Here is a 9,644-nt window from a genome sequence, read left to right as displayed (position 1 = left end):
CTGTATTTTTTCTGATCATTACATTTTTAATGACTGTTTTTATTGTATTGTTGATGCTGTTGCTGTTTTTTTATGGGTTTGTTTATTGTGTATAGTTTTGTTCAGCACCTTGAGCTGCTTTTAGTATGACGGGTGCTTTATAAATGAATAAAACTAACTAAACTAACTAAAATGGTATGTCTTTGTATTGAGAATTGAAGTGATTTGACACAATTTTTTTTTCTAAAATGATTTTTATTTTGACTAAAGTGTGTCACAAATGTTTCAGATAAATATCAGGGAAATGTGTTACTGTGTGAAAGAACTGTATGTTACTTTGTCCCCTTTTTAAAGCTTTTTCTTCATCCTTTTTATTTTTAGCCCACTGGATTTCGAACCTTTGGGACAGTTCTATAAATCAACGTGTTGCGCTTAAAAAAATACACCTTGTTGAATTCATTCTCAAAGATTTACTCCCATTGTTCACTAATAAATTAGAGTTAGCAACCTTGCTTGCTACATTTTCCATCCAGGCAATAAGGAAGCTAACCTGACCACAGTGATGGCTGTGAGCTTTGGTAACTGATGAACTGAATTGAGGACAGTGATTGTAGTGATCCGAGTTTTGAACCATTGATGGTATCGGGAGCTGTTTACCAAACTGAAAGGCAGTCGTACTCTTGTTGCTCTCTTTAATAATACGTGTATCTCAGGCTCTCAAATTGAAACTGCATTGTACAAAAACAAAATCAGAAGAGAAAAAAAATTACATGACCCTTACATGAAATCTCCATGACCTTCAGCTCATGCTGCTCCTGCTCCAGTTCAGTAATTGATTGCTAAAGCTTCTTTGCTGCTCTATTGAACCGTCTTCCTATTTATACTTGAACGGTACTCAATCATGACATGAAAGTCATTACACCGTCCATCTCAAAATAAATCCATCCTACCGTACTCATAATACACATCTAGTGTGTGTGTGAGAGTGTGTGTGTTTATAAATCATGACACTGATCTGTCTCTGCCTGTTTTACAGCTAGGCTTCCATAATCCACATCCTAATCCACTGTCGTGTGTGTGTGTGTGTGTGTGTGTGTGTGTGTGTGTGTGTGTGTGTGTGTGTGTGTGNGTGTGTGTGTGTGTGTGTGTGTGTGTGTGTGTGTGTGTGTGTGTGTGTGGGTGCACCTTTGTGTGTGTTGCCTTTTTTATATATTTGTGCATGTGAGGCATGGTATTTAAAATCACAGCTTTCATGGGGCCTCTGTTTGCCGTGCCCTCCACACGACGTGCAGCACTGTCGATGAAAGCTGTGGCACTCCATCCATCCACTCCTCTCCATCGAACCACTCAGCACGATGGCCTGGACCCAATGATTCTGCAGCCAATATCTCCATTATTATTTCCATCAACAGAAAACACACAGTGACAACTGAAAAGCTGCGGGTAGTATTGCTTCTAAATGATCTGTTGAAATGGGTGCAGCGACGTAGTAAGAAAGAGGCCAACAGTAGCTCCCTTTTTTTTCTTATTAGAGTGTGACCAGGCTCTCAGTTTATCACCTTGACGCTGTTTTTTTAGACTCGGTCGTCACATAATCTTACAAGTGTTTATCTCACAGCTGGGCTCTGGCTTTGGTAGAGGATCTAAATGGGAGAGTATGTGACCATCGCTGTGTAAGTCTGTCTATTTCTGAAGGTATTCCTGGCTCTGCCGCAGCCTGTTTCTGACATGTGGTTTTGCTAGCCAGGCATTCAATCCGGCGTCAAATAATTCTGCATTAGTCAGGGGTATTTATCAGTTCCGGCAGTGCTGTAAACATAACACCTGAGAGGACATGAGCATTTTCACAGGAGCGAGCTGCACTCTGGGTGGAATCCAAGCATCTCATAGACAAGCTCTGAAACGGACAGGACAAAACTTGTGGTTAAAAGGAGACACTTTAAATGATTTCCCCAACCTACATTACAGTACGTGTTTCAACTACCATTAATTTCTTTACATTTTACTTCCAACAAGGCAAACGTTTTGTACCTTTTGAAATTGTTTACAATCCTTGCACATGACCAAGATGAAATATTGTACAATGTGGGTTTAAATGAGTCATTATGCTTTTAAATCCTTCTTTTTCATATTTAAAATATTCAGTTGGGGTTTAGATAATGTGAAACTGCAATGCTTTAGCCTGAATTCCTACTTATTTTAACTCAACAAGCCCTTCTTTCTTCCCTTACCTGAGTTGTGTTTCAAAGCAACTCATTTTGAGGCTGTCTCTTTAAATCAAATTGATGCCCTTCACACTCCGGCCCTCTCCAGTGTCTATTAGTCCATTGTACCTTGATAAAGTGGTTTATGACTATATAGCAGCACAAATTTGTTTTTATTTATTTACATGTTGGAGTCAGAGTCTGACCCAGAGTGAGAGGAAATTGAAGTCAACAAGCCTGTAGTTGGCAAGTTCAGACCTTATTTAGAAACTCCGTCGCAAATTCTTTGACATAATTGTTTAGAAAATGTTTGTGTTAGAGAAAACTGAATGGGTTGAAAATATGACCCAAACAGAATATAAGATATCTACGCAGCACCAGGAGAGACTAAATTCAGCATCTCTGCACTCCTAAAGACTCTAAGTACACAACAAAATACATTTAATGGTTAAAAAAGTGAAATTTGCATGAAATGTTCTCTTTAAAAAATGTGAAAAGAAGTGCCAGTTTTAACAATTATCTGCATGCACAGAATCTAAAAGTCATGCCTTTCATACCCATTACAGGGCCTAACAGACAAATCATCCTGAAGTTAATCACTGGCTATTTGTCAAGTTTTCAACTAATCAGGGGCAGAGCCTGATGGGTGTCCAGAGTGTCCTCGGACCTGACTGTCCACCCCCCAGTTGCTAAGCAGTCTGTTACATTCAAACACAACACTGGTTCATTCCTTGAGATCACAAGGTATTTTATGCCTGAATAATTCATAGGTCAGAGTGAAGTCCATTCATCCACCCATTTTCTGTACCTGCTATGTCCCTTCTGGGTCGCAGGGGAGCTGGTGCCTTTTCAGAGTAAAGTGGCAAATAAAAAGTGCTAAAAATGACCAGGGACTGGACTGAGAATGATTGAAAAACCAGCCAAAGTTAAAAAGCACATTTTAAAAAGCCTTCAGAAAATTTAAAGAACTACTTGTTAGAAACATTGTGATAAAGTGTGATTCAGTATTAAGAGATGAATGAATTGTATAGTGTCAAATCACCTTTTCTTTTTGCTCATATATCTTTAATTAATTGAACCTGCCCAGGTATTGAGATACATGCATCAGCCAGGGCCAAGTACTCTCACATGAGCTGTTAGGTCCCTGTACAACCAGTGTCAGAGCCTGGTCTGTATTGCCGGCAGTACGTCAGGCTCATTTCCAGTTGAGAGCTTGCCCTTTGTCACCGATTCTGTTCATGACTTTTATGAAAAGAATTTCTAGGCACAGCCAAGGTGTTGAGGGGATCCATTTTGGTGGCCTTAGGTATCGTGTCTCTGATTTTTGCAGATGATGTGGTCCTATTGGCTTCATCAGATTGTGATCTCCGGCTGTTAGTGGAACATTTCACAACAGAGTGTGAAGAGGCCGGGATGAGGATCTGTGCTCCCAAATCTGAGACCATGGTACTTTGCCGGAAAAGGGTAGAGTGCCTGCTCTGGGTCAGGGAAGAGGTCCTGCCCCATCTGGAAGAGTCTATGTATTTCGGGGTCTTGTTCATGAATGAGGGAGATCGACAGGTGGATTGGTGCTGTATCTGCAGTGATGCCTGTGCTGGACCGATCTGTCATGGTGAAGTGAGAGCTTTACTGTTTGATCTACATCCATACCCTCATCTATGGTCATGAGCTTTGGGTAGTGACTGAAAGAACAAGACCGAGGATGCGAGAGGGCGAAATGAGTTTCCTCCGCAGGGTGTCTGGCCTCTCCCTCAAAGATAGGACGAGAAGCTCGACAGTCCTGGAGGGACTCAGAGTAGAACTGCTGCTCCTCCATGTCGGGAGGAGCCAGTTGAGGTGGTTCGGGCTTCTGGTTAGGATGCCTCCTGGATGCCTCCCTGGTGAGGTGTTCTGGGCACATCCCACTGGGAGGAGGCCCAGAAGAAGACCCAGGACACGCTGGAGGGACTATTTCTCGGCTGGCCTGAGAACTCCTTGGGGTCCCCCCAGAAAAGCTGGCCCAAGTGGCTGGGGAGAGGGAAGTCTGGGTCTCTCTTCTTAGGCTGATGTACCTGTGACACGACTCCAGATAAGTGGAAGATGGATGGATGGATGGATGGATGGATGGATGGTTGGTTGGTATCAGCCAGGGATAAACAATCCAACATACACACACTTTAAATAAAATCTTTCTCTCACCTCTGAGAGAAACAGGCAAGAATGTAAAGAAGAAAATGACAAGCAAAAGGACAGAAAGTGGCCAGCTGTTTCCTTCAGACTGCATTAGACTGAGTGCAGAGATTTGAGTGGAACTTTCAGGACACGCTCAGCCTGGTTCCTGCATAAACTAATCTGGCGCTGTTCTTTGTCATATCTGGCCGTGGCTCCACACTACTTTGGTCTGCTCCCACAGCCGCGGATTAAGCTTGGCTACCCGAGACTAAATTCTCTATTGAAGAATCATCTAAGTGTAATCCCTGTGTGAAGCCATGCCTGTATGGTACAGCATATTATGTCTTTTACAATGACTATTACACACAGCGGACTGCACACGCTGGAGGCACGGTGGACGAGCAGAACGGTTTGGTGTATATTGGCAGCAGAGTCCGAGGGCTGCTTCGATTTGTTGCTTAAAAACAGACCAGTTCAATTAAGGTACTCTAGTTCTTGTGAGATTAATAATAAATTCAAAGTTGTGATGGATTCATGTTCACCTGTCATTAAATGTTAAACTCACCACCACAAATTTCTTTGAATTTCTTCTCACATTGTTTACATTTTGCTTTAAATTGATGCATTTTCTGCGAGTCCCTTCAATTTTTTTGAATTGAAACTTTTTTGCTGAAAAAAAAAAAACACCCAGCTTCACCACAAAGATGTTTTATGTTCTCACATAAAACATTCTCTAATTAAAAAGTCCACAGTCAAAGGAATTTTAAATTCACAAATAATTTTTTTAAGAACTAGCCAACATGTAACTTCTACACAATAAATTGCCTGCTTTTAAACTCCTTAATTTACAGAAATCACAGTGTTGATGGAGTCCTTACAAAACCTTTCTCACAATTGAAAACAGTATTTGTCAACACTTCAAAGGATGCAATTTCCCACTTAAGGATTTAAAAGGGGGAAAATGACTAAATGTTTCTCTGTTTTTTTCCCCCTGCAGAGACGTCACTTTTTACTTGCAGAATGAAAAGTTTTAGCAGCTCGCAGCATGATAACATTGATGACTGACTGTTAATTATGACTAACTCAACATCTCAATACTGGATGAGGTAGCAATTTTGCAGTGAAGATTTGGTCCAAAATCCTTATGTCTGTGGATTTTAATGAAACAGAGCTTAAATGGAGAACCATTACAACCCTTATTTTAAAAAGGGACCAATTTTTTTGCAGTTTGGCCAAAATCACAAGTGAGTTTAATAAAAGCTACTCTAGATATGTTTTTTTACACAAGCTTGTCCTTCAAATTAAATAATGATATCTAGAAAATCCCACTATCTACCTCAGGATTATAACATAAAAAAATAATATAACGTCATTATAATAAAATATATGATGGATAAATGCGAGCGATAGCTGATTACAGTTTTACTGGTTCTTGCCTGTAATTGAAATACACGTTTGCAGTGTTTTACATGATTTAAAATCTACATCATCCAACACAAACGTGAGTAACAAATATACATGGGTAACAAAACCACAATTACCTCAGAGTGGTTGAAGCTAATTAGGATTTTTTGTTTCTCTGCATGTCCACAGGGGTCCTCGTGGGTCTGCTTTGTGTACATTTTGTTATCACCACCAGTCCATGAGTGTCCAAAGAGACCTTTATTTAGACATTTTTATGCAGCTCAAAATGTGTGCTTGCCTAGATGTGTGTTTTTTTGAACTGGTGGAAAGAAAACAATTATAGGAGTGCCTGATGTTTCTTAAATCGGTTCCTCCAATTTCTTCTATTTAAAATATGCAAAGTCAGTGAGGAAACCGAAGTAAGAAAATGAGAAATATTAGTTGAAGAAAACAACTAGGTGGATCTCTATACAATTTCTATAGTTGCTCATTTTGGGGATTAATCTATTCAGTTGTTTGTGTATTTTTCCTGTGTGAGACGTGAACATTTATTCAGCTTTGCTCCCGCAGATTGCCAATCCTCTTGTCTTTATAGGGTTTTCAAAACCTCCAGTCAGAATCTGTACCTTGCTCTCAACATGCATCACCATGTCTTCTGTGAGCACTATGGTCCATGGAGACTTTTGCCTGATCTCGTCCATCAGCCTGTCCATCACCACAGAAAACAGGGAAATTCAGCGCTGACCATCGATGTAATCCTGATTCCAACCTGAATCCATCCTGCTTCACACCTCACTGACCTCAAACATATCCTTCACTCCTTCACACTTCACTGAGGTTCAGGGCTTTGTCATGCAGCAACACACCGGATCTCTTTAAACTTATGTCTTTACATACATATGCATTTATTTCAATGTCCACTAAGAGAAAATGGAATTCTGATTAAACTCTTAAAGCCAAGTTTGAATCTGTGTACTTTAAAGATGCCCACTAATCAGTCTTCATTCCCTCATGTACAAAAACACTAACATCAGACAAACAAAATAACAACAAATAATAACACTTACAGTTTATTTCTGCACGACTTGCAAACTTTAACATTTCCTCATTTCCTTGTCAGACTGATCAGCTCAGAGCTGCCACAGAGTAAAAACAACAGGTAGATAAATTAAAATAATAAGCCGCAATAAAACAATCGTTAGAAGCGAGTGATGAAATTTACAGCAACTTGAAATGTAATCGGGAATGTGTGTGGTGTTTAAACTGTCGGTGTTCTGCACTCACAAAGCTACTTTCTCTGCTGGTTTTCCAGTTTCCAGAGAGGTTCTTTGATGTGGCCGTTTAAAGTGAAACGTGAGACAAACTGCGACCCACTTGGAGCAGGGTTTCCTCGGCCCACACTCTGTCTCAGGAACGTCGTCTCTGACGCTCCCACACAGACTGAGCTTGTGGACGATTTACTCAGTGTGTTATCTCAATCAAATTCCAGATTTGCACAGGTGATCATCTTTTCAGCGCTCCACTCATTTTACAGATGAAACAAATGTCTCCACTAAGATCCACTATTAAGACATGCACACAAAACACGCACCCCACACATGCGACGCACACACCGGAGGCACGTAGCACTTCATTTCCTATTCCGCCCACCCACCTCCTCACCTCTGCGCCCTCATATTCCTCTCCGGTCTCCCCCCAACACTCAACCCACAGTCACTATAGCAACCTGACAAAGAGCTGCCAGCAGTCGCAGGGCTGATCGTGTCACTGCAACATCAATGTACGGACACACGCCTACAAACCTGCCACCTGTATGAAATAATGCCCAACCCTTACACACACACAAACACACATGTCCACACAAATTTGCAGAGCTATTCATTTGGAGACATTCCATTGACTTCCATTACATTTCTACAGCCTAACCCTGACCACAAACCCGAACGCTAACCTCACCTGATCCTAAAACTAACCTAAACTCAATTCCCACCTTGGTCCTAAACCAAACCTCCAACACACCAATGGCATTTAAACCAAATGGGGACTCGACTTTTGTCCCCAAATGCACCAGTTGTCCCCAAAGATAAGCATTTTGTATTAAAATTGCCCCCAAATGTCACCAGAAACCCCCCCCCCCCACACACACACACACTCAGAAATCAGCTTAAACAGAAGATATCAGTCTTACCTTTGCTCATGTTTCATTCTCACTTATGAAGTTTGAAAGTGGGAGCTGCAAGAGAACAGATGTTATAACAATTTGATTTGTTGTCACGTGTAATATCAAAACAAAGAAACTGCATTAACTGTGTTTTTTCCACTGTTTTTCCAGTTCTGGAATGTTGAATTTATTAAATAAAACAGATCCAATCACGAGTTGGACAGCTGGACTAGAAGGGGCTTCCAGAAGCCTTCCTGTTGGGAATGCTGCTCTGCTGCCACCTGTAGACTGAACTCAGTATTCCACAGACACAAACAGAATTGTGACCTTATCCAAACACCAAAACTTGACTTGTTGAGCAGGCGAAATGACAGGTGACAGGATGTGTGAACTGTGCAGACTTGGATAGTGCAGCACTAGAGAGTCGAAAACAAACTTCAGTAAAGTCTTACAGCTTTTTAGTGAACTCCCAGCGAAGCAATTGGCTCTCCTCAGAATGCTCAGCAACACTTTCAAACAGTTTAATAAAATCTTTTTTTCACCTTTTAGTACTTTTTTTCTGATATTTCAAAAGGCTCGCTGCCAAAACGAGTCACAGAAAATCTCAAACCTCCAGCCAGCCTTAGAACAGGAAAGCGGCGCTCAGAGCTGCACGCCTGGGCCTACGAGCACAGCCTGCCTCTGCATCTTTTTAACAAACAGAGAAGGGATGAGCGAATGCTTTATATTTAGAACGGTGACGCGATGCAAACTCAAACGCTAACATGAGAGGAAGGCTCAGCGATGCGTTGGAAGAGCTGCATATTCAATAATGTATCAGAGGCAGCGGGTTTTCAAAGACAGCTGGGAATCACCACTCTGTCTTGTCTTGTCTGCTCGTCTGTCATGTCGCTCCTTCGGTCCGTCTGGTGCGACAGCGGCGGACTTGCCTCTCCTGGGGGGTCGGTGATGTTTGGTTAGAACTTTAATCCCCCTGACAGCATCTTCACTTACACTCTGTTCCTGAGAATGAGTCTCCCTCTGTGTTTTTACTCAGACTCTTTTAGGGAACAAAGACGCCATCGAGTTCTTTTCTTTTTGGGGGCTTCTTTGCTGTGTAAGCCTTTTAGTAATGTTAGACTCGGCACATTATGAAACAGAACAAATCTGCATTTGACAGTAAAACGAGAAAAAAATGTGAGTGTGTCTGTGTTCGTGCAGGTTTTTTTTAAGGACACTAGGATCATCAGAGCTTACCTGCTTCAGTACGCTGGTTCACTGTGCTGCTTCATCCTTGAGGAATGAAAGAGCAAGAAATCTCCCCAGAATTCTCCTGCAAGAGGTAGAGAACAGGTAAAGACAGAAGGCAAAATGGGGGCGGGGAGGAGAAGGAGAAGAGAAACAAAGTGAGAAAGAGATTAGGAACAGAGCCTTTCAGAGCTCAGTGCTTTTAAAGCCAACTCTGACTTTCAGCTAAGTTGTCTGTGCTTGGCGATTCCTTCAAATGTGTGTGAGAGAGAGAGCGTGTGTTGTGTTTGTAGAATTCAGATTGAGGTTTCAAAGCGTGGACCCAGAGTTCAATGACTGCCGCGGAGTTGTTCCAAAAGAAGTTTGGGTCAAATGGACAGCACTGGCTCGCCTCCTACAGTGGGAGCTTTTAAGGCTTTTAAGGCTTCCAAACCTTACAGGCTGTGAGGGGAAGAGCCCGGGTGGGAAAAGCATGAGGCACTTCAAAATGAGAAGCACACACTCTGACAGATCAAAAC

General features: G+C 41.7%; 1 long non-coding RNA gene across 1 annotated transcript in view; it reads right to left on the bottom strand.

Moving 5' to 3' along the window:
* Positions 1-1,638: 1,638 nt before the first annotated feature.
* The window catches only part of LOC106515204 (uncharacterized), a 71,293-nt gene continuing 63,287 nt past the window's right edge, over positions 1,639-9,644 (bottom strand). The window contains exons 4-6 of the long non-coding RNA XR_001309971.1: positions 9,136-9,211; positions 7,927-7,971; positions 1,639-1,876 (exon numbers count right to left, since the gene is read on the bottom strand). This is a non-coding gene — a long non-coding RNA (uncharacterized LOC106515204). The remainder of the gene's footprint in view (positions 1,877-7,926; positions 7,972-9,135; positions 9,212-9,644) is intronic.

The sequence above is a fragment of the Austrofundulus limnaeus genome, unplaced genomic scaffold, assembly GCF_001266775.1.
Source record: "Austrofundulus limnaeus strain Quisiro unplaced genomic scaffold, Austrofundulus_limnaeus-1.0 Scaffold27, whole genome shotgun sequence".
Classification (NCBI taxonomy): Eukaryota; Metazoa; Chordata; class Actinopteri; order Cyprinodontiformes; family Rivulidae; genus Austrofundulus; species Austrofundulus limnaeus.
This window is presented reverse-complemented; position numbering and strand designations above follow the sequence as displayed.